Raw genomic sequence first — 26,031 nt, forward strand, 5'->3', positions numbered from 1 at the left:
TTCATTTTCTTGTCTCTCCAGCTTGAGATTAATTATCAGCCTTTCGGATACTCTCTGGCTGCTATCATAAACTCATTTTGTTCCAAACAAGCAGATTGGTAGCACTGATTACCAGCCCAATGCCGCCCTTACCTCTTACTACATGTCTCTAGGCAGCCTGTTTCTCCACACTCTGCAAAGATTGCTTTAAATCTTCTCCACTCTTCTTGAACTTCGACCTCCTTTCCCCTTTTGCTAGTTTCTGTTTCAACGATGGACACTACCTCTCAGCTCTGAGAACAAGCCAGCGTCTGCCTCAACCTTCCTGTCCTCTCTCCTCTCACAGTGAGAAAGGTGATGTTTCTCTGGGTAAGGCCAGCCTGTTCTCTGGATCGCATCCTGTTCTTTTTTCTGGAATCTTTAATATTCACCTATCCCCACTGCATTTTGTATCTTCCCTCTGTTTCTCTCTACAGGTTCTTGCCTTTGGCTTTTTTTTTTTTTTTTTAATTGGGGTATAGATGTTTTACGATGTTGTTTTAGTGTCTACTGTACAGCAAAGTGGAGTTCCCTGTACTATACAGCAGGTTCTCATTAGTTATCTATTTTATACATATTTTTATGCATTTTAATTTCATTCACTAATTTTTTTTTGAATTTTTGAATTTTATTTTATTTATTTCTTTTATACAGCAGGTTCTTATTAGTTATCCATTTTATACATATTAGTGTATATATGTCAATCCCAATCACCCAATTCATCCCACCACCACCACCACCCCCACCGCTTTCCCCCCTTGGTGTCCATACATTTGTTCTCTACATCTGTGTCACTATTTCTGCCTTGCAAACCAGTTCATCTGTACCATTTTTCTAGGTTCCACATATATGCGTTAATATACGATATTTGTTTTTCTCTTTCTGACTTACTTCACTCTGTATGACAGTCTCTAGATCCATCCACATCTCTACAAATGACCCAATTTCATTCCTTTTTATGGCAGAGTAATATTCCATTGTGTATATGTGCCACATCTTCTTTATCCATTCATCTGTTGGTGGACACTTAGGTTGCTTCCATGTCCTGGCTATTGTAAATAGTGCTGCAATGAACATTGGGGTGCATGTGTCATTTTGAATTATGGTTTTCTTTGGGTATATGCCCAGTAGTGGGATTCCTGGGTCATATGGTAATTCTATTTTTAGTTTTTTTAAGGAACCTCCATACTGTTCTCCATAGTGGCTGTATCAATTTACATTCCCACCAACAGTGCAAGAGGGTTCCCTTTCTCCACACCCTCTCCAGCATTTGTTGTTTGTAGATTTTCTGATGATGCCCATTCTAACTGGTGTGAGGTGATACCTCATTGTAGTTCTGATTTGCATTTCTCTAATAATTAGTGATGTTGAGAAGCTTTTCATGTGCTTCTTGGCCATCTGTATGTCTTCTTTGGAGAAATGTCTATTTATGTCTTCTGCCCATTTTTGGATTGGGTTGTTTGTTTTTTAAATATTGAGCTGCATGAGCTGTTTATATATTTTGGAGATTAATCCTTTGTCCATTGATTTGTTTGCAAATATTTTCTCCTATTCTAAGGGTTGTTTTTTCGTCTTGTTTGCAGTTTCCTTTGCTTTGCAAAATCTTATAAGTTTCATTAAGTCCCATTTGTTTATTTTTGTTTTTATTTCCATTACTCTAGGAGGTGGATCAAAAAAGATCTTGCTGTGATTTATGTCAAAGAGTGTTCGTCCTATGTTTTCCTCTAAGAGTTTTATAGTGTCCAGTCTTACATTTAGGTTTCTAATCCATTTTGAGTTTTTTTGTTTTTTATTTATTTGTTTATTTATTTATTTATTTATTTTTGGCTGTGTTGGGTCTTTGTTTCCGTGCGAGGGCTTTCCCTAGTTGCGGCTAGCGGGGGCCACTCTTCATCGCGGTGCGTGGGCCTCTCACTGTCACGGCCTCTCTTGTTGCGGAGCACAGGCTCCAGACGCGCAGGCTCAGTAGTTGTGGCTCACGGGCTTTGTTGCTCCGCGGCATGTGGGATCTTCCCAGACCAGGGCTCGAACCCGTGTCCCCTGCATTGGCAGGCAGAGTCTCAACCACTGCGCCAGGGAAGCCCTTGAGTTTATTTTTGTGTATGGTGTTAGGGAGAGTTCTAATTTCATTCTTTTATATGTAACTGTCCACTTTTCCCGGCGCCACTTATTGAAGAGACTGTCTTTTCTCCATTGTATAACCTTGCCTCCTTTGTCATAGATTAGTTGACCATAGGTGCGAGAGTTTATCTCTGGACTTTCTATCCTGTTCCACTGATCTATATTTCTATTTTTGTGCCAGTACCATATTGTCTTGATTACTGTAGCTTTGCAGTATAGTCTGAAGTCATGGAGTCTGATTCCATATTAAAAAATTGAAGAATAAAAACCATATGATCTTCTCAATAGATGTAGAAAAAGCTTCTGACAAAATTCAACACCCATTTATGATAAAAAACTCTCCAGAAAGTGGGCATAGAGGGAACCTACCTCAACATAATAAAGGCCATATACAACAAACCCACAGCAAACATCATTCTCAATGGTGAAAAACTGAAAGCATTTCCTCTAGGATCAGGAACAAGATAAGGATGTCCACTCTCGCCACTATTATTCAACGTAGTTTTGGAAGTCCTGGCCACGTCAATCAGAGAAGAAAAAGAAATAAAAGGAATACAAATTGGAAAAGAAGAAGTAAAACTCTCACTGTTTGCAGATGACATGATACTATACATAGAGAATCCGAAAGATGCCACCAGAAAACTACTAGAGCTAATCAATGAATTTGGTAAAGTTGCAGGATACAAAATTAATGCACAGAAATCTCTTGCATTTCTATACACTAATAATGAAAAATCTGAAAGAGAAATTAAGGAAACACTCCCATTTACCATTGCAACAAAAAGAATAAATGCCTAGGAATAAACCTACCTAAGGAGACAAAAGACCTGTACGCAGAAAACTATAAGACACTGATGAAAGAAATTAAAGATGATACCAACAGATGGAGAGATATACCATGTTCTTGGATTGGAAGAATCAATATTGTGAAAATGACTATACTACCCAAAGCAATCTACAGATTCAATGCAATCCCTATCAAACTACCAATGGCATTTTTCACAGAACTAGAACAAAAAATCTTAAAATTTGTATAGAGACACAAAAGACCCTGAATAGCCAAAGCAGTCTTGAGGGAAAAAAACTGAGTTCATTCACTAATTTTTGAAAAAATTAAATTCAACAAAATAGTACAGCCACTTTAGAAAACAGCTTGTCAGTTTATGATAAACATACAATGATCATATGACTCAGCAATGCCACTCCCAGGGATTTCCCCAAGAAAAAGTAAAATTTATGTTCACACAAAAACCTGTGTGTCAATGTTTATTACAGGTTTCGTTATAACTGTCAAAACCTGGAAATGATGCAAATGCCCTTTAAGTAGTGAGTGGTTAAAGAAACGGTGGTACATCCATACGATGGGCTACTACTCAGGAATAAAAAGGAATGAACTATTGGTACCCACAACCGCACAGATGAATCTGAAGTGTTTTTTGCCAAGTGAAAGAAGACATACTCAGAAAGGGACACACTATATGATTCCATTTGTACGACATTTTGGAAAATTATAAGGACAGTAAACAGATCAATGATTGCCAACAAGAATCCCTTTGAAATTTAAATAGAGAAACCTCTTCTATTAAAAAAAGTACTCAGAAAAGCCTCTTTTGAATCTCACCCTCCCCTGCACACTATTGCTAATATTACTCTGACTTTCACAGTAAATTTTTCAAAACAGTTGTCTCCACCCATTTTTCCCCCATTACTTCTTTCCACTGGCTCCTCAACCAACAGGAAAAGTTGCTTCACTTGTGTTTCTCAAACCGGAGAAATGTACAGATCCCCTTACAAACCTTCTCCAGAAGTTCTAGTGTCACTTAAGTTATTTTTATTCAAATATAAATTAAATATTTACAAATAGATGTCTCAGTTAAAAGTTCCTTATTCTTTTAGCTCTTACACAGTTGTAAAACAAAGGAAAACATTTGAAAAAATTAAATACCAACAAAACCACCAGACCCATCCGTTTCACATCCACAGCCTTAATTTAATGTGAGAGGTGATGGCTTTCTGCTGCTACAAGTTGCTGCTTTGAGGCCCAAGGCCAGTCCCCAGATTTGCCCGAGTGTGAATACAGGTGTCTACTGCCATATGTGGGTGATGATTTAATTCTTTCACAAGCTTCTCTGGGTGCAAATTCTTCAGAAAACTTTATTCATACAGAATGGGGAGTTGGCAAAACTTTCTGTAAAGGGTCAGATGATAAATATTTTAGGCTTAGCAGGCCCCCGTTGCAACTACTCAATGCCGCCATTATGGCTTGAAAGCACTCACAGACAATACATAAATGAACGGGTGTGTATGTGTTCCAATAACCTTTATTGACAAAACAAGCAATGGGCCAGAATTGGCTTGTGGGCTATAGTTTGCCGACGTCTTTTCTAGATCATGGACTTCAACCAGGAAAGCAGAAGATTGGTAGGATTTCTATTCAGCTGTGGACGCATACTTGACAAGCCAGGAGACTATGTGAAAAGAAAAGGAGTCACCACTACAAGCAACCATAAAATTTACTTACAAAAGCAGGCAATAGGCTGGATTTGGTTCACAAGCCAAAGCTTGTGAAACTTGGATATAGAAAAGTGTCAGATAACCATGACCTCTTTCCTTAACATCTGTATCCATATCAGCTCACAGCAAGAATGATCATATTGCCACTTTCCTTGGCCCAGCATGTGGTTTCCACCCAGAGCCCCTCAACCTTAAGAGACTTCAGAGATGTCTGCATATCATAACCACTTGTTTCCTGCTGGGACATCCAGAAGGGCGGGGTAATTATGGACTTTGCCCATTAGCCACCAGAGACTAATGCTTACTAACAGAGTCTGAGCACCATGATGTTATAATTCTGAAACTGTAAAATGCAGTAAGAAAGGAGACTTGGGAAAAATCTTTTTAATTTGGTACCTAACTTTCTATCCACACTGCAAGGCATTTGGGATCAGAGATTTGATTCTCTTTATGAAGGCTTTCTATATATAGAATCACATCCTACCTTTATCTTGCAGCCTGATACACCAGAGAATTAATTTTATTATTATCATTATGCTTTAATTTTAGACAAAGAATACATTTTGAAACAAGGAAGCACCAAGAAATACTATAATTTGGATAAGAAACAGTCTCCTTTAATAGCATGTTTCAAGGAAAGAAAAACTTTGCCAAATATTTCCCTTACCTGGTTACTCCACTCTTCCCAAGACAGTAAATTCAGGAAAAAAAAAAAAAAAGAGGGATAAAATCTGATTATTGTGTGTGTGTTTAAACTTCTCATCCTGGTGAATAGATGGATGGCTATTTACCAGCCAGGTACAGAGGGCGAGTTCTCCAGTGGGGCTTCAGGCATGTTTTTCTGGGTAGTCTTGGAAGAACTGGATTCCACTGCTCATAACCATACTTACCCATGCCAGGCTCTAAGGTGGACACTGGTAAACTAGAATGGAAGACAAGAGGGAGCTTGCCTCCAAAGAGATGGCTCTGATATGAGTACCACCAAGAAGTGTGAGCTTTAATGAAGTGCTTACTGTTTTGCCAAGCACTTATGCTAAGCACTCTACAATTTCTCTGGTAATACTAATGACAACTCTACTTAGTAGATATTATTATCTTACTTTACGGATAAGAAAATTGAGACTCACAGAGGTTAAATAACTTGCCCAATGACAGTCAGTGTTAAGCGGCAGAGTCAGGTTTTAATTTGATTTGCCCTAATCTCTGAGCTTCTCTACTGCCTTGTACAGAAGATGAACACCCAAACAGACAAGTTCAAGGCATTCTGTCAAGCTACAACACAGCAAGAGCTGCAGAGGAGGCTCTGGAAGCATGGAAATTGTAAGGGTGGTGGGCTAAGTTTAGAGTATTACAAATGAAATTGATCAGGTCACATGACTTATGGGTGGGACACAAGCAAAACCCAGCTTCTGAGCCTAGTGAAGCACTTGGCTAAAAGTCCCATTTTAGATGACTCTGGACTATGTGGAGGAAAAAAAAAACCCAACAATCAAGCAGGCTCTCCTCCTAAAGGTCCCCATGGCTGATTCCCTCACCTCTTTCAAATATGTTTTTAAACGTCGTCATCACAAGGAGAGCTACTCAACCATCTTATTTAAATTGCAACCTGCCCCTCCTCTCACAATCACTCTGATCTCTTTTATCCTGCCCTCCTTTTTTCTTTTGTTATGGAACTGCTTTCACCTTCCACCAGATGGTACTGTATAACTTACTCATGCATTATGTATGTTGCTTATTCTTATTGTTTATTACTTGAATCCTTTCTGTAGAATCTAAAATCACTGAGAGGAAGGATTTGTATCTGTTTTCATGAACATATCCCAGATTCCTAGAAGAGTGCCTCATGTACAGTAGGTGCTCAATAACTATTTGTTAAATTAATGAATGAGTAAATGAATGCTTGAAAAACAAACTGTAGATATAAGTTTGGGCTGAATGATTTTGGTAGCCCATCCCAGACTTGGCATTCTGCTCCCGTGTCTAAAAAAAAATATCCTTCCGTTGAGGATTCAGGGGTATTGGAAAGCAAGTTCTCACCTGTCCAGATACCTGATTTAGATCTCACTGGGATTGTGCTTTTGAACCTGGATTAAATCTACGTGTTCAATAAACTCTCATCTTTGGTCTACTGTGCTCATCTTCATTCCAGTCCTGTGCTCTCCTGACATGGGCAGTTAAAGAAAAGAATTTAGTGCATACAGCAAATATTCCCCATATCTCAATGGCAGGCAGAACAAACTCTGAGATTTGAGCTGGAAATATTTTTTTTTTAAATTCATGGGAGTGTCTTTGAGTTTGAATTAACATAATTATAAAATTTACAGGCATCCAGTGTGCTTTTTATAAGGCTTCTATAACAGATGTGTCAAATGTCTAGTTTTGAAAGGACTTCATAATTCAGTTGCAATTTCCTCTGGGTTAAATAAGGGAGTCTGTGAGTTGGGAGTGGGGGGAGGAGCAAGAGTAATACATTCCTTGACGTGCCATCCGAATGCAAGATGAATGCACTCTGTATTAAAGGCTTCCTCCTTTTCTTTCCTCATTATGTTGAGTCATACCCCCTTACTAGGGTGAGGAACACTCCCTTTCTTTAAAGGTTGAAACTGACTTCCAAATTCTTTCTCGAGCACATTTGGGTTTCCACCAGGCCTAGTTTCCTTTTCAACCCCAGGGATGGAAGAGACGGAGGGTACTAAAATTTATTTCTGTATAGCTCAATGGTGGTAAAATCAGGAGCTCTGATTTGACAGTTGATGTCAGTGAACAAATTTAGTGTCATTTTTTGGTGCTTTTATTCCTTTTTTATGCATATTCCTTTGGTTTCTAAAGCCAAAAATTGTCCGTTGATTGTTCCCTTGATTATTCCCTCTGCCCTATTTCCTTCCCTGGCTATCATTTAGTCATCAAATTCTATCAACTTACCTCTAAATATTTCTTAAATCCATTCATTTCTCTCCATCCTCACTATGGCTGCCTTGATTATGGCTACCATATTGTTCTTCTGCTAAGGTCCAAAATGTTGAAGAAGGCCTGTAAATAAGGTGACCAATTCATCTAGGTTAGCCTGGGACTGTCCCAGTTTTAGAATGGAAATTCCCACAACCCAGCACCCACCCCCACCCCTCACTCCTGGTCAAACTGGGACTGTCATCCTACCTATAAGTCTTTGTAACTCTCTGCTTCCTTTGTTTGCTGCAGCCCCCCAACCTTCTTCCAGTTACTTGAACTTGACCATGTTCTTTCCCACCTCAAGACCTTCACACAGGCTGGTTTTGCCCCTGGATTGCTTTTCCAATCACTTTTTGCCTGGTTAACTCATTCTCCTTCACCAGACATTGGCTTAAATGTCACAATTTCAAAAAGCCTTTCATGATCCAGCACCCAGCCCCACATTAGTTTTTGATCTTGCTATAACCTCTCATTGGACTCTTTACTTTTCCTTCAAACCACTTTCAATTGGTAGTTATATTTTCATCTGATAATTATATGTTTAAAGAAGCGCTTCCTCATCCAAAATTCAGCTTCTCCAAGGCAGAAGACATATCTCTTTATACAACTGTTTTGTCTCCAACACCTACTCCAAGACCTGGCAAGTATTAAGCACTCTGTAAATATATCTTCAGTAAATTAACTTTCTATGTAGTTTCCATTTCCCCTTGATTAAACTTGCAAGACCTTTGTCTATCCTCTCTCCCTCCACCCCTTCTTCCTATCCTTCCTGTCTCTGGCCCTCTCTTTTCCCTTGCTCTTTCTTTCTTTTGTAGAAACAACTCTTGGAATTAGTTAATTCTACTGTTTTTATGCCCTTCAAACCAATAATTTCTGCTTTTATCAATATCACTTCCTTCATCTCATTTTTCTTAGGTATACTCTATTTTATTTTTTGAGCTCTCAGGCCCACTTGCCCGCACTCTCTTCCTCCCTCTTGATTTAGCTACACTGAGTCGGCAGTTTTCCTGAAGAGACTAAGCTGTTTAAACTTTGTCACTTTTGCTGCACATGTTGCTTTCTCTGTGTGATATGCCCTTAATTTACTGATCTGACAAATATTGAATGGCTACCTCCCCATCTTGTCTACTCAACTACTAATTCTTTAAGACCTGGCTCAGCTGTACCTTGTCTATAATGCTTTTTTGCTTCCACCCACAGAGAGTTAATACATTTCTTTGTGTCATGAACGTACCTTGAGTAGGCATCCCTTATAGCACTTATGCTGCATTATAATTTATACCCCACCTTCCTTACTGAACTCTGAGCTCCATGATGACAGTGTCTGACCTCTGTGTCTATTTTGGGGAAGGTTTAGATTCTGGAGGAAAGGGGCATACATAATTAGCATAGCTCTCTCTACTGTCTCAGCCCCCTAATAAAGACAGAGATCCACTAAAAAGTAAGTACAATAGGTCAATAGGAAAATGGTCTAGGAGACAAATAGATAGGGAAAAAACCATTGGGTCATAGGCCATGTACATTTTCAACTTTATTAGATAATGCCAAAGGAAATTTCTTTACTTGAGGTGAGAAAGAAAAAAGAGAGGCAAATACAAATATAAATTTGATGTAGATAGGAAAGATTTTGAGAAAACTCACATTGGATGGACTTGGTCCCCACAAAATATGATTTTGCAGGGTTTGGTGGTGGGAAAGGAATATGTCCTTTGATCAGAGTGGAATAGGTTTGAAGTCCTTTAAGAATATGTTATGGAGTCAACCAAGGAAAAATCAAGGATGTTAGAGCTATCAAAGGACCCAGTAGATAAAGAACAAATACCTCTCATGATTTTACTAAGTGTTGCCTGACCTTCTAGATACTGAAGGGAGTAGTGAGTGGCACAGCTGAGGCTGGGAAGGCAGGGGTAATGGAAGTTCATGGGGGCAAGGGCAGTGGATGTTCATAAGAACCAGTGAAGTGGCTGACTCTGGGCTGAAACAAGTGAGATCAGAGAGCTGTGAGATTGGAGCTCCTGGGCTAAACAGACAGTAGGTTCCAGGGGAAAATAGAGGCAAAGAGGTAGAAGGAGAAGCTGCTATGACCAGTGGAGTTGATTTCAGAATTCACACTAGGTGTAGGGTAGGTCAACATTGGGGTTACATCTTCTCACCAGCCAATAGCATGCTTTTATTCCATTTGATGGAAATGAAATAAGCATTATGAGAAATTAAAAGAATAAAACTGGTTAAAGGCTTTATCTATCAAACCCAAAGCCAGGTATTATTCGGGTATTATAACCTACACTATTCCTGTCTTCTGCTTATAGTCAGGACAGTCCTGGGCCCCAGAGTTACTATGGTTCATTTGTTGGTGGAACATACTTCAGAGTGATTGTTTTACCTTGTAGCTGAGCCTTTGCTCATGGGCAGCAGGGAGAGAGGGTCTCCTCCTCTTTGATTGGTGCTGTCCAAACACAAGATTTTTACCTTATTTGGAATTTGGAGGGATAAGATTCTCTATACATTTTTATAGGAATATAAAAGGCAAACAAGAATGATTTTTAAATACATGGGGCTTCAAGGTGCAGATTTGCAGACACATTTTTCCCTTCCTTGTTGCATATCTCTATCCTTTCTGGGAGGAAACACATAGATCTTGGTGTGGTTTTCTTTAAAACAAGAGAAAAGAGTCAAAACAGTTAATCTCACATGCTTCAAGTGATAAGAAAAAAGTCAGCACAAGCTAGTGTAGGAGGACATGTAGGTAGTAGAGCCAAAGTAGAGAATTCTCCCAGTGGGTCCCCGCAATCATGCTCTTAGAGGAGGAAGTCCCAGGGTAATACAAAGATCCAAGGTGTGGCCAGGTCCGTGAAGGACTCAAGTGGTATGAAAGTGATGGTCACATCCCAAGAGGAGGTCAAGGAATCACAGCCAAGACTATGGATGGTACTGGCCCTGAAGATAATATAGCAAAAGAAGAAGTAAGAAGGCTAAAGGTATAGGGGCCAAGGTTTGAAACTTCAGCAACTAAGACGATAATGGTGCCATCAAAAGAAAGGAAAGATGCAGAAGGAAAAGCAAACCTACACTGCGAAGGGATTGAGCGGAATGAGCCTGCTTGAGGCTGTAAAGAGGTGGCTTCTTGAACTTCAGGTGGGGAAGTTGGGGAAATCAGAGGGAGAATGGCCACTTTGACCATCTTCAAATTCTAATTCAACAGATGTCTAAGCTCTATCTTCTTCCATAAGACGGAATGCTAGTCCCTTTGTTTCCTGAACTGTGCATTTGGAAAATCAGTTTCTAAGGCAGACACCATAGTGACTGACATGGATGCACTAAGACTTGACAGCTGCAAGACTTTTGGTCTGGGGTGTCCTCAAATCCCTACTTGCCGTTCCTTTCCTCCGCCTCTGCACTTCCATTAGGAACAGTAACAGTTGTAACGATTCTAAATCCCTTCGTGTGAATTTCTACACACGTGCCAAGTAGATGCCGAGTGGTCAGTTGGTTCACTTACCATCTACAGCTTCAGCATCCAACTCCATGTGTGAGGTAAGTTCGTGCCCCGCCCCGCCCTGCCACTCAAAAATTCACAATTGTTACATCTCAGAGTCACTTTCAAATAGTCTAAATTTTAAGTACTGGATGTGTAAGTGACAAGGGACTGGCGTTTAACAATATTTGCATATGAACTCATTTCTAAGCTACTCTGTGGATCTCATGCCATTAGTCAATGTCTCTATAGGCTCTTTAACGGTGAATTCATTATGTTTTATTAGTTTGTGCTGTTACTGTTTCTCCCCAAGGGTTACACTGGGGAGAAGATACTTAATCATGGCTTTGAACTTTGAACTTTCTGGTAAATAAACTCAAAAAACCCCTGTCTTTAACCAAATTAGTTTCATTTCAGGGAAAGAACAGATCTGGGATTGACTTGTTGGTTCTTAAAGATTAACACAGAGTAGCATTTATATTGAATTTTAGATTAAATGATTTCACTAAAGCCTCTAAAATATAGCCCTTTTTATCAGGTCAGACAAACAGCTTTGCTTCTGCAATGTCAGCATAGCCTCCAGGGTGAATTGCTTGTGTGCAGTGTCTCTCTTTTTTTTTTTTTCCCACCTCCACTTCCCAGATGAGAAGCTCTTAGGGGCCTCAGTCTGGGAAGGGGTTGGGGAGAGGGGGCTACTGTGTGGCCGGTTCTGGGGATGTTATTCACATATGAGTCTGCCCACGTGAATCTCCATCGTGGTTACAGGTGCAGGGATCAGAGAGAAAAGTTGTTCTCAGTTATGTAGATGGATAAACCTCTTAAATAAAGCATCCTAAGTGGCTGAAGTCAGGATTCCTAGAAGCGGGGCCTGAGATGGTGATCTTGGTGGAAGTGAATTATTAGGGGAGCGCTCTCTGTGGAGGGGGTGTGAAGGAAGCAGGATAAGACAGGAGAAGAAAACTAAGCAAAGCTGGGGTCTCAGCTGGAGACTAACTTCAGCTCAATACCCTGGAAGTCTTTGGTCCACCTTGAGGCCAGGCAGCCGGCCTTTTGTACCCTGGTCAATCATTGGCCACTGACTGACCGCTGGCCAGGAGTAACTTCCCAGGCAAGGCAGCTCCATTTTAGAAATGAATACTCGCATCAACTGAGGGATGCTCACCCCACCAGTGAGGGGGACCTGGGCAGGGCATCAGCAGCATCCTCTATATTGGGGGCGGGAAGGGAAGATTAGAAAAGCAGGAAAGGAGGGCCTCTCTGAGCAAACAGCTTACAAGCTGAGACCAGAAGTGTAAGTAAGAGACAGGATAAGTAAGAGACTTGGAGGAGGAGCAGGGAGTAGGGTGTCCCAGGCAAAGAAAGTAGCACATGCAATGGCCCTGAGGCAGAGAAGAGGATGTTGGCCTCCTTTTCTCTTTCTTCAAGATGGTTTGGCCTCCTGATTCTGGGTTTAAGAGAAGGAATGTAGCTCCCATAAGGCAACAACAGGACAGGCAAACATTTTTTTATTTTACTCTGGAGTTTTGCAAAGGACCCAACAGATTTGTGGAATAAAATAATATGAGTGTGTACTGGGCTCTGAAGATGATATCACCTTTCAAGTACTCTAATCTCTGTACAAAAGTATATTTATTTGCTTTAGGGAGATGAGTTAAGATTTCTGTGCCTGGAAACTTTACGAATGCCTACCAAGCAAACTCTTGGTTTGCAAGGGCAAAGGGTCTTCTGTTCTCAATGGATTTATGTGGTCCATACTTCCAGGTACGACATCCTATGTGCCATCCCCTATTGACTTATGGCACCCCAAATTCAATGGAGATACATAGATATATGATAGATAATAGATGGATGGATAGATAGATAGGTAGATAGATAGGAAGGAAGGAAACCAGGGAGTTAAAATACATATTTTTGGCATATGAATTCTGACGTATCAAAAGCAACACCTCCCTAGGAAATGAAACACCTGAAGGGTCCAGTGAAATTTAAGGGACAGGGAAGAATTAACCCTTGTGTTTCCTCAGTGTCCCAGCATGAGGTTTTTTTGATGAGCTATCCTCGACTCAGCTAGAACTGAGGAAGGCAGGTGCCTGCAAGGATAACTGGTGGGGGAGAAGGGCCTGAATTTTGTTTGCAGGTAAAAGATGCCAAATAAATATTTATTGGGTAGTAAGCAAATATCCTATTGAGGCCTCACCTCTTACCAGCCACTCTGAAGACAAGCTGAAAGGAGAAGAAACAAAGAGAAAAATAAAGGATAACAAAAGGAGATTAAGATGAGCTCAGAGCTACAAATTTAAAAATGAGATAAGAAGATTTCAATTAAAGACTAAATTAAGGACTGACATATACCAAGGTCCTTAAAAATGTAAAAACAAAACACCAACAACCCTGTGTTTTAAAAAGAATTAATCCAAACAACAAGGACCTACATATAGCACAGGGACCTATATTCAATACCTTGCAATAACCTATAATGGAAAAGAATCTGAAAAGTTATGTATATATATATATAAATTATGTTATATAAAACTGAATCACTTTGCTGTACACCTGACACTAACAGAACATTGTAAATCAAGTGTACTTCTTTAAAAAAGAATTAATCCGTAATAATGTTAGAAAACTAGAAAGGCAGGCAGCTGGAGGACATTTTGACACAATCCTAGAAGATGGAAAGCAGGTGGATCCGACTGACGAAAACAGATCATAGGAAGTTGTAGCCCAAATGCTAGAGGGAAGAGGGATCCTTCCCATAGGAGTCTTTTAAAACTCCAAGCTCCTAGTCCACAAATATAAAGGACAGGAATGAGATATGGCACAAGCATTAAGGTAATTAATACATTAATTATAGTCCAAGTCCTCCCATGTGGTCTGTTTCCCTGACTTTATAACCTTTCACTCAGTCTCTCCTTTGCTCACTATATTACAGCCTTATTGACCTTTTTTATGTCCCTTTAATATGTGTTCCCACCTCAGTGCCTTTGCACTTGCTGTTTCCTTTGTCTGGAACAAATATCTCTAGACCTTCACATGGTTGGCTCTTCCTTATCATTCAGATCTTGGCCCACACTTCAGCTATTCAAAGAATTCTTTTCTGGCCATAATATCTAAATTAGATCCCAACCCTAGGCAGTCACTCTGTCACATCTCCCTGTTTCCTTTCCTTCACACTGTGTATTACTCTCTGAAATTGTCTTCCTCATTTATTGCTTTGTTTATCACCAGCTGAGGGCAAAGGCCTTATCTACTTTTGTTTATCTTGTATTCACAGTACCTGGAACACTAATACAATTTGCTGCTTCTATCAGTTAGCTTTTGCTGTGTAATAATCTACTCCAAAACTTCATGGCTTCAAATAACAACTCTTAACTACTGTTGCACCATCATCCTGTTACTCAGCTGTTGAGTTTACCATTAAGAGTTCCTCACCTCATTAAAGGAGTTTTAATGAAAAACAAAAAGCAAACAAACAAAAAAACAAATAACAACTTTTTATTCAGTTCATGATTTGGATCAGCTAGGCAGTTCTTACCTGTGTGAGCTCAGCTAGTCTCTGCTGGACTCTTTCAAGCATCCATGGTCAGCTGTGGGTTGGCTGCTGGTTGGATAATCAAGAGAAGTCTTTTTTCATATGCTTAGTGTCTAACAGGCCGTTGATCAGACCCATAAAGGCAAATGGGCCACATGCCTCTTCTTATATCCTCTTGGGCTTCTTCCCAGCACTGTTGCTTTTGATATCTCAGAATTCATATGTAAAAGAATGTATTTTTAACTTTCTGGTCTTTCATCTATCTTCCCTACAAGAGCAGCAAGAGAGAACAAGCCCCAGCGTTCAAGAGATTTTCAACTCTCTTTCAGGTCACTTTTTTACAGTTCCATTGAACAAAGCAAGTCACATGGCCAAGCCCAGATTCAAGGGGGTGGAGAAATCGACCCCAACTCGTGCTAGGGGGTTCCAAAGTCATATTGCAAAGGTGCATGGGGACGGGGATGGGCAGAATTTCTAGCCATTTTTGTACTCTTGTCATTCAGTAAATATATGTTGAATATATTTGGTTTAAAGAACTAAAGCTGGGAAGTCTGGGCTAGTTGGACCTCGTCACTCTTCCCTGACTTCCCCCCAAATATATACAGCAGATGACTTTTTGCTCCCACTTAAAAATCCAAGCTGTGCACTCTAAAGAAAGTGTCTCACCCACAAGGAGATGCCTCTTTTTCGAGGGTAAGACCATGAATGGGAAGCAAAACAGAGTTCTAGAAAACTCTAAAACGCACAGTTGGTACCTAATGAAAAAAGAAAGGCAAGGCAGCCTTTCTCAAGAAGGAATACATCAAAATAAACCACTGCTAAAGTCAAGTCCTCCTTTTTTTTACTTGCTATCCACAGCCTGCTGACCCTTTATCCACAACTCTTAAATGTGGTTTTCCAGTAATCATACCCCACCTACTGGTACAGAATCATCCAGGGAGAAGTTTTTTTGAGAACAGATCTATACAAATCCAAGTGAAACTCTCATTACTTAATAGAGTAGTGAGATATCTCTTCATAAACATGAACGAACAACCAGGGATCCACAAACATGAGAGAAAAAGAAATCACATGCATGAGAAACATTAAAATTCACAAATAAAATAATTGTGTTTTTAGGAAACACAGATCATTCAGGAAACAAAACAATTTTTAAAACATTAACAAAGGACTCCAGTGAGATTGGAAAGATGTCACATACGTAAGTCAGAACAGACTGCTACTGCAAAAAAGGAGCAATCAGAACAAAAATGAGTACCTGGTAATTAAAAATATGTTTGGCACTAAAAAAAAAAAAAAAAAAAAAAAAATTCATTGGACAGACTGAATAAGAGAATGGCTATGTTTAACGACCATGTCGATGATCTGATGATAAAGTCAGTAGAATCCTGCAGACCTGAGCCAAAGGCAAAAGAATGGAATATATGAAAGAAATATAAAGCAGCATGGATGTTTGCTATTTCTTTTACTGGGGTTCTGGAGACAGAGAACAAAGACAATAAAAGGGAGGAAAAATTCAATGTTCTATCAGAAGATAATTTCCCTGAGAAAAGCCTAGGGAGGTCTCTCAGGCCTCTTTTATAAAAGCACTAACCCCACCCATGAGGGCTCTGCCCTCATGACCAAATCACCCCCCCCAAAGGCCCCACTTCCAAATATCATCGCATTGGGTGTGAGGATTTAACATATAAATTTTAGGGGGACACAGCATTCAGACCACAGCAATGGGGCCACAGAGAATGATATGATTTATCTTGCTTTGAGCATCTGGGTATACTGCAAAGGAGAGATGTCATTTCCGTTCCACTTCAAAGGATAAATGGGAATTTTCACTGAGCCAAGAGAGGCAAGGCATTTCAGGCAGAGGGAACCATATATGAACAGAAATAGAAAGGTCTGAAATTACCTGGCATGTTTGGGAAAAGAGATTAATAATCTAGTATGGTGAGAGTTTGAGATATATGGAAGGAAGTGAATAAATATGAAGTTGAAGAGATAGTTTGGTGCCATATTGTAAAGAGCTCACATGTTATTCTGAGAGGCTTTTATGCCTTACACTACATACAGTTGGAAACCCTTGAAGGATTTTATACAGCAGAGTGACATAATCATAGCCCACTTCATTCTGAGTTATGAGGATAGAAATACAATGACCTCTGATTAGCCATTCCCTATAGATACAAAACTCGAGAGGAGATGAAGAATTTCAATAGCACTGGGAATTAGGAGTATTATACAATGACCTGCTAGAAAACAGGAAGAATACCCATGAGTTAAATCTTTAAAGCCCATAGGTATAATGGTGGAACGATTAGTGGAAAAATATTTCAAGAAATCTCACAAGCTTGGACTTTCTTCCATCAGAGTGAAGGAATTCAAATCTCCCTCATATGGGAACTGTGGACTAGAGTATTCAGAGCCTTTTAACACCCTTACAAAGCATCAGTTGTGATATAAAAATCTGCATTTGCAGAGAAATGAGCTGTGGAGTGGCCATGGTAAAGGTTGTAGATTTTTAGTCATAAATGCAGAAATAGCCTATTCAGGAATAAATTCTAAATACCGTAGAGGGATAATGAGGGAGTGGTACTAAGATATCCCTCTTTAAAGCACCAGAATATTAAAGAATAATTGGCTTTTTAAACTAGAAAGTTTAATGATAGTTGGCTATGTGAATCTAGAAAGCTGGCTAAAGGCTGCACATCAAATAGCTCTCCAACATCAGAGCAAAAAGGAGGAATAGATGACATTACAACCTGATGGGCACTCAGGGGAACTAAGGAGGAAATTTACATATGTAACAAATAGGAAAAGGCTATAAATTTCTTGTTCCTTGATGAATAAGCAGAAGTAGAAATAAGAACAACGAACATCTCAGCCATTTATTTCAGACTTATTTTTTTCAAGATTATATAGCATGAGGACAGAAATATTAAGCTCAAGCATCAGAGGAAGGGTCTTTGAAACGGTACTGTTAGAGGAAGCAGAAGCATACTTTGGAAAGTGTCTGTTGTGCCTGTGTTCTCGATAAAATTTCAGGAAATTCTTTGCTCTATGAACCAAGAAACAACAAATTATATGGTAAATTGAGAGATTGAGATGAAAAGGGAGATTGGAGTATAATAAATAGAAATAGATAAAGAGGAAATATTTTGAAAAGGATGTATTTCTCTTGAGATTAAATGCAGCTTACAAACAATAAAAAATAGAATTTATACTCCTGGGAATGAAATCAATAATGTTGAAGCCATTCTTGACAAATTCTCTCAGAAAGAAGGGCATAAAGAAAAAGAGACAAAGTAATGAGTGAGAAGATTCCAGAGATGGAAGAGATTCCCACTATAAGAATGACTGCCATATCTGATGGAGAGAACAGAGAAAATGGGAAAAATAATATTTAAAGATATGTCAGAAAAACTTCTCTGAAGTCAAGAAGGGCCCCACTCATCAAAAAGGCACATCCTATACTAGGCAAAAGTAATAACACATATTGAGAAAGTTTTTGAATTTAAAGGATAAATAAAATTTTCTAGGTATCTAGGAAGAAAGAGAAAAAAAGGCCATATTTGCATTAAACTGCTCATCTGCGATTCTGGAATACAATGAAGTAATGTGTGTAGATAGAGATGAGGGGCAACATTTTGTGAGATAAGCATTCTATAGCCAGACAATCTCTCAGTCCTGAGTGAAAACAGAAAGAAAAAGAAACATTTATATTAATGTGCAAGGTCTCAGAAAATACAATCTACGCTATTCCATTTAGTAACAATACTATAAACAGAGTTGAAAGATGAGTCAGACTCAGAAAAAATATTAGCAATACACAAAATAGACACATGATTAATATTAATACTGAAGAAGGAGCTCCATAAACCCAATTAATAAACAGGCAAAGGGTATGGATAAACAATTTACTGAGAAGAAAATACAGATGACCAATTATGCAAAGATGTTAGAATTCATTAATTAAAAATGAAATTGACAATGGAATATCGTCTTCAACCATTATATTGAGAAAACGAATAATGCTGACAATATTTTGTGTTGGAAAAGCATGTGACAATAGGTACTTGTAAAAATTTTGGGAGAGTTTTCAGCGTCTGTAAGATAATGACGGCTCTCTGAATCCAAATCTCTCCACAGTCATCAATCAGCTCCATCCAAAAAATATAATCAACAGGGAGAACAGAGCTACATATAGCCAAGCCCTCAGCATTACAAAAATACAAAGAATACCATAACCTTCAAATTATCTGTAAGTTCATAAGTAAACATCAAATTCCAACCAAGTTCCCACCACTACTGAAAGCCTTTGAGAGAGTGAAAGATTAGAAGGTTTAAGGGACGTCATGAAAATGAGGAGAGGATCATGGAGGAATCAGATGAAATACAGATACAATCATCCCCCAAAATAAGTCCAGCGCTAAATGCTAAAATACTGAACACAGGTCTCAGGCTTGGTAGTTCTCAGCATTGGCTATAAGCAAGCAGCTTGAAAGTGAAAGCCTCTGGAGGTGTCGGCCTTGGAAAAGCATTGCTTCTGTGGGAGACTCAGAGATCTGGAAAAGAGGTAGTGCTCCTTAAAGATGTGGCAATGAAGGAAAAAGGAAGTAAGGAAACTAGAAAGGAATATTAAGGATCTTGCATAAATGAAAGAGAAACAAAATACATTTCTCACTTCCCAGTAATATTATCTCTTAAAGAAACTGCACTTCATTACACTGACAGAAGTGGCCCCTCTAAAACTTGGAATCCTGTCCATAAAATATCTAGGAACAGAAAAAATTTTTTTCATAGAAAGTTACTGTAAGAAGAAAACAGAAAAAGTGAATCATAACATCTCAGCTAATAAAAATTTTCTCCTCTGCTCCTCCAAAAACATGAAGGAGAAAAACTATAGCACAAAACTCCACATTTAATTATTTTAAACAAACATTTGAAAAAGTTAAAAAAAAAAAAGAACACCTAGAATTAGAAATCCAAATACTAAGAACAGAAATGGACATAGCATAGAAAGAAATGACGTGAGATTTGCTAAAATTTAAGAAAAAAATAGAAGAAAAATATAAAAGCATCTCAAGAAATGAAGACTAAAATAGAAGATGTCTCAGCATGCATTTGGATGTGAAAATTTAGTAAAAACATTGAAGAAAGGCATTAAACCACCAAATGGTTGAAATGGAAGATAGGCAAAGAATGTCCAAGCTACATACTGTCGGAAATTCTGGGGTTTGGAAGTGGGGTAGAAAAAACAACTGAATAGAACTAGTACTTAAAACTGTAGTTCAAGAAAGCTTTCTGGAAATTTTTGAAAGCTTAAATATTCATTTTGAATAGGACCACAAAGTTCCTGAGAGAACTGACCTGGAAGAATCAATTCTAAGCCATATCCTAAAAAAATGATTACAATTCAGAGACAAAGAAAAAGTCCTCTGGGCTTCCAGGCAGAAAATAAAAATCAAGTTTATTTATAAAAATAAGAAAATTATGCTGGCATCAGACTTTTTAAAAGCAACAAACAATTCAAGGGAACAAGGGACCTCAAGGAAAGAAAAGTGCTAACCAAAGATTTTATATCCATCAAACTGTCCTTCCTGTATCTAGGCTGTAGAATAATAGTTCTCAGCTGAGGCAGTTTCTCCCCCAACCCCACAGGACAATTGGGCAATGTCTGAAGACCTTTTATGTTGTCATGATGGGGGGGATAAAGTGCTACTGGTATCTAGTGGTTAGTGATCAGGAAAGCTATGTGCAGAACAGTCGTACATAACAAAGGGTTACCCAGCCCTAAAGGATAGTAGTTTTGAGGTTGAGAAGCCATGCTATAGAAGGCGTTTTGAACTTGCAAAAATTCAGGGGATACTATACACTTGTGCCCATCCTGGAGAATCTATTTGAGCGTGAACTTCAGCCAAGCAAGAGATAACTGAAAAAATTTTGGCGAAAGGGCTAATGGTGACCATTTAATATTTGTAATTGTATTTAACAAATATATTAAACATATTTAATATATTTAAGTATAAATGTATTACATTTAAGTGTAATAATATATAATTGTCATACGTTTAATTGTAATAAGACTAAAATAAGGCAGGGGACATTAGTGAAAGAACAATATATAAATGTTAAATATTCCAATAATGTAGACAAATGCAACTAAGAATGCTGATGTTCTACATATTCAAAATAAAATTTAATCATCATAATGGGAAAAAACAAAGCCTAAATTGAACCTGAAAAGAGACAAATGAACCCATTTGTTTTGCAAATTTAAGACAATCAGCTGCAGAGGAAAATAGTAATGCAACTGACTTTTGCATACAGTACTTTTACTCTAGACCATCAGTCTAGGGAACAAAAAACTACAAATTAATCTCAAACATGTATTATTAGGTATGTTTTTCATAGCAATTCTGAGACTCTTTTCTGTGTGACACAGGATTGTGCGAATGAGGAAGTGTGCTGATGTTTTGGAAGTCAGGGTTCTCATTGGGGTGTAGGGAAAAAGCAAGGAAAGACTTTGTGGGGTTAGACTGGAATTGGAGGGAATATCAGTATCTACTCATGATTTCTAATGTACAAATATTTCAGTAACTGGCAAATGAAAAGACCTGGAAGCAATGACAGCTCAGTGCCAATGAACAAATCCAGAGCCCAGATCTTAGTTTCCAGTCACAACAAAGAAGACCAGGAATCCTTGGAGGAAGTACTAATTCCAGGGTTAGAACATCCAAGAACTTGCAACATCTTACAGTGCCAAGAGGTAAGCAAGCCCTGACAAAAACTTATGGGAACTTATCAAAATGACACATGAACCTGCTTAAAGGGGAACCTCCTGGACAGATCTGGGGAAAATTGAGTATCAAAATAAGTAAGTATTTAAATGTATTTTAACCCACTGAATAAAATAGTAATCCACTAGTCTACACTGATAGTAAATAGATAAGTAGATGGTATATGAAAGGGTGGATATGCAGACAGAAACATAGCAAAGTAGTGAGATAGGTAGGTAGATAGACAGACAGATAGATAACAAGAAAACGTTCTTTCTTCAGTAAAATGCCAATTGATAACTGTGAAGGGAGTGGTAGAGGTATAAAATCACCATTTTGAAATCATTTTATTAAAGACTTGTTCAGATAATAATTGTCAATGGATAGAATATTTAGGAGATGAAAGTCTGATGAAGAATAGAATATTATCTGAAGGTGTCTCCCTTCAGAGAATTTATTAGTTATAAGTGGGTAGTAATTATTATACAGTGAAACTAGACAACACTTTCATCAGTTGAGAAAAATTAAAATCACCAATGAGGGGGCAGATGGCCAGCAAGTGCCTCCAGATGTAAACTTCTGAAAACAAAACATGACTTACAGTAGTGTATCCAGGAAGGTATAATGTGAATCTAATCATGAGGAAACAACAGACCAACCCAAACTGCAGGACATTCTATAAGATAACCTGCCATGTTTTATAAAAACATCTCAGTCATAAAAAACAATGAAAAGCTAAGGACTATTTCCAGAATAAAAGAGACTAATGAGCCATCACAATTAAATGCAAAACATGATTCTAGAATGGATCCTGTACTGTGGGGAAAAAATACTGTAAGAGACATTATTGGGACAATTGACAAATGGAATGTAAACTGTAAAGTGGATATATGTTAAAATTTCTGAACTTGATGAGTGCACTGTGGTTACATAAAGGAATCTCCTTGCTTTTAGAAAATACACATTGAAATATTAGAGAACAACTTGGTGTTATATATACAAACTACTCTAAACTCAGAAAGAATGCAAAAAGGAGAGAGGAGGGAATAAAACAAAATGTTAACAATTGGTGAACCTTGTTTAGAGGTATTTGGGAGTCCTATGCGTCAATCTTGTAATGTTGTATAAATTTAATATTTTTTCAAAATAAAAAATTCAAAATAACTGGGCGAAAATATAAATTGCAACATATTTTTAGTTCTTCAAATTATGAAACCACTTGAACCAGTTGACACAGCAATTCTACTGCATAGAAATTTATGTATACACACACATATGTATTATATATATGCAATATTTGTGCAATATGTATATATATTGCATATGAATTCAATTTATATGTAGTTTGTATATATACACACTCCCAAATTGTAAATAACCTAAATGTCCAACAGTAGAATTGTTTAATATTTTATGATAGATGAATTTCTGTGTAATACTCTTTTTTTAAATTTAATTTAATTAATTTATTTTTTATATATCAGGTTCTTATTAGTTACCTATTTTATACATATTAGTGTATATATGTCAATCCCAATCTCCCAGTTCATCCCACCACCACCGCCCCACCCCGTGTAATACTCTTTTGTTATTAAAAGGAATGGGGTAGAGCTATACATTCTGATTAAAAAGTCTCCTAGTAACTGCTGAACAATCATCGACAGGAAGACACTGGAACTCACCAAAAAAGATACCCCACATCCAAAGACAAAGGAGAAGCCACAATGAGACGGTAGGAGGGGCGCAATCACAATAAGATCAAATCCCATAACTGCTGGGTGGGTGACCCGCAAACTGGAGAACTCTTATACCACAGAAGTCCACCCACTGGAGTGAACGTTCTGAGCCCCATGTCAGGCTTCCGAACCTGGGGGTCTGGCAACGGGAGGAGGAATCCCTAGAGAATCAGACTTTGAAGGCTAGTGGGATTTGATTGCAGGACTTCGACAGGACTGGGGTAAACAGAGACTCCACTCTTGGAGGGCACACACAAAGTAGTGTGTGCATCGGGACCCAGGGGAAGGAGCAGTGACCCCATAGAGACTGAACCAGACCTACCTGCTAGTGTTGGGGGGTCTCCTGCAGAGGCGGGGGGTGGCTCTGTCTCACTGTGAGGACAAGGACACTGGCAGCAGAAGTTCTGGGAAGTACTCCTTGGCATGAGCCCTCCCAGACTCCGCCATTAGCCCCACCAAAGAGCCCAGGAATGCTCCAGTGTTGGGTCGCCTCAGGCCAAACAACCAACAGGGAGGGGACCCAGCCCCACCCATCAGCAGACAAGCGGATTAAAGTTTTACTGAGCTCTGCCCACCAGAGCAACAGCCAGCTCTACCCACCACCAGTCCCTCCCATCAGGAAACTTGCACAAGCCTCTTAGATAGCCTCATCCACCAGAGGGCAGACAGCAGAAGCAAGAAGAACTACAATCCTGCAGCCTGTGGAACAAAAACCACATTCATAGAAAGACAGACAAGATGAAAAGGCAGAGGGCTATGTACCAGATGAAGGAACAAGATAAAACCCCAGAAAAACAACTAAATGAAGTGGAGATAGGCAACCTTCCAGAAAAAGAATTCAGAATAATGATAGTGAAGATGATCCAGGACCTCGGAAAAAGAATGGAGGCAAAGATCGAGAAGATGCAAGAAATGTTTAACAAAGACCTAGAAGAATTAAAGAACAAACAGAGATGAACAATACAATAATTGAAATGAAAAATAACACTAGAAGGAATCAATAGCAGAATAACTGAGGCAGAAGAACGGATAAGTGACCTGGAAAACAGAATGATGGTATTCACTGCTGCAGAACAGAATAAAGAAAAATGAATGAAAAGAAATGAAGACAGCCTAAGAAACCTCTGGGACAACATTAAACGCAACAACATTCGCATTATAGGGGTCCCAGAAGGAGAAGAGAGATAGAAAGGACCCGAGAAAATATTTGAAGAGAGTATAGTAGAAAACTTCCCTAATATGGGAAAGGAAATAGCCACCCAAGTCCCAAGGAAGCACAGAGAGTCCCATACAGGATAAACCCAAGGAGAAACACGCTGAAACACATAGTAATCAAAGTGGCAAAAATTAAAGACAAAGAAAAATTATTGAAAGCAGCAAGGGAAAAATGACAAATAATATACAGGGGAACACCCATAAGGTTAACAGCTGATTTCTCAGCAGAAACTCTACAAGCCAGAAAGGAGTGACATGATATACTTAAAGTGATGAAACGGAAGAACCTACAACCAAGATTACTCTACCCAGCAAGAATCTCATTCAGATTCGATGGAGAAATCAAAAGCTTTACAGACAAGCAAAAGCTAAGAGAATTCAGCACCACCAAACCAGCTCTACAACAAATGCTAAAGGAACTTCTCTAAGTGGGAAACACAAGAGAAGAAAAGGACCTGCAAAAACAAACCCATAACGATTAAGAAAATGGTCATAGGAAAATACATATCGATAATTACCTTAAACGTGAATGGATTAAATGCTCCAACCAAAAGACACAGGCTTGCTGAATGGATACAAAAACAAGACCCATATATATGCTGTTTACAAGAGACCCACTTCAGACCTAGGGACACATACAGACTGAAAGTGAGGGGATGGAAAAAGATATTCCATGCAAATGGAAATCAAAAGAAAGCTGGAGTAGCAATACTCATATCAGATAAAATAGACTTTAAAATAAAGAATGTTACAAGAGACAAGGAAGGACACTACATGATGATCAAGGGATCAATCCAAGAAGAAGATACAACAATTATAAATATATATGCACCCAACATAGGAGTACCTCAATACAGAAGGCAACTGCTAACAGCTATAAAAGAGGAAATCGACAGTGACACAACAATAGTGGGGGACTTTAACACCTCACTTACACCAATGGACAGATCATCCAAACAGAAAATTAATAAGGAAACACAAGCTTTAAATGACACAATAGACCAGATAGATTTAATTGATATTTATAGGACATTCCATCCAAAACCAGCAGATTATACTTTCTTCTCAAGTGTGCACGGAACATTCTCCAGGATAGAGCATATCTTGTGTCACAAATCAAGCCTTAGTAAATTTAAGAAAATTGAAATCATATCAAGCATCTTTTCTGACCACAACGCTATGAGATTAGAAATCAATTACAGGGAAAAAAACGTAAAAAACACAAACACATGGAAGCTAAACAATGCGTTACTAAATAACCAAGCGATCACCGAAGAAATCAAAGAGGAAATCAAAAAATACCTAGAGACAAATGACAATGAAAACACGACGATCCAAAACCTATGGGATGCAGCAAAAGCAGTTCTAAGAGGGAAGTTTATGCCTATACAAGCCTACCTCAAGAAACAAGAAAAATCTCAAGTAAACAATCTAACCTTACACCTAAAGGAACTAGAGAAAGAAGAACAAACAAAACCCAAAGTTAGCAGAAGGAAAGAAATCATAAAGATCAGAGCAGAAATAATAAATGAAATAGAAACAAAGAAAACAATAGCAAAGATCAATAAAACTAAAAGCTGGTTCTTTGAGAAGATAAACAAAATTGATAAACCATTAACCAAACTCATCAAGAAAAAGAGGGAGAGGACTCAAATCAATAAAATTAGAGATGAAAAAGGGGAAGTTACAACAGACACT

The 26,031-nt window shown here is 38.5% G+C and overlaps 1 long non-coding RNA gene across 1 annotated transcript in view; it reads left to right on the forward strand.

Moving 5' to 3' along the window:
- LOC133104278 (uncharacterized) overlaps positions 1-21,264 on the forward strand; it is a 244,095-nt gene extending 222,831 nt beyond the window's left edge. The window contains exon 4 of the long non-coding RNA XR_009703509.1: positions 21,201-21,264. This is a non-coding gene — a long non-coding RNA (uncharacterized LOC133104278). The remainder of the gene's footprint in view (positions 1-21,200) is intronic.
- Positions 21,265-26,031: the final 4,767 nt, after the last annotated feature.

Source organism: Eubalaena glacialis, chromosome 13 (genome assembly GCF_028564815.1).
Source record: "Eubalaena glacialis isolate mEubGla1 chromosome 13, mEubGla1.1.hap2.+ XY, whole genome shotgun sequence".
In the NCBI taxonomy this organism is placed as follows: domain Eukaryota; kingdom Metazoa; phylum Chordata; class Mammalia; order Artiodactyla; family Balaenidae; genus Eubalaena; species Eubalaena glacialis.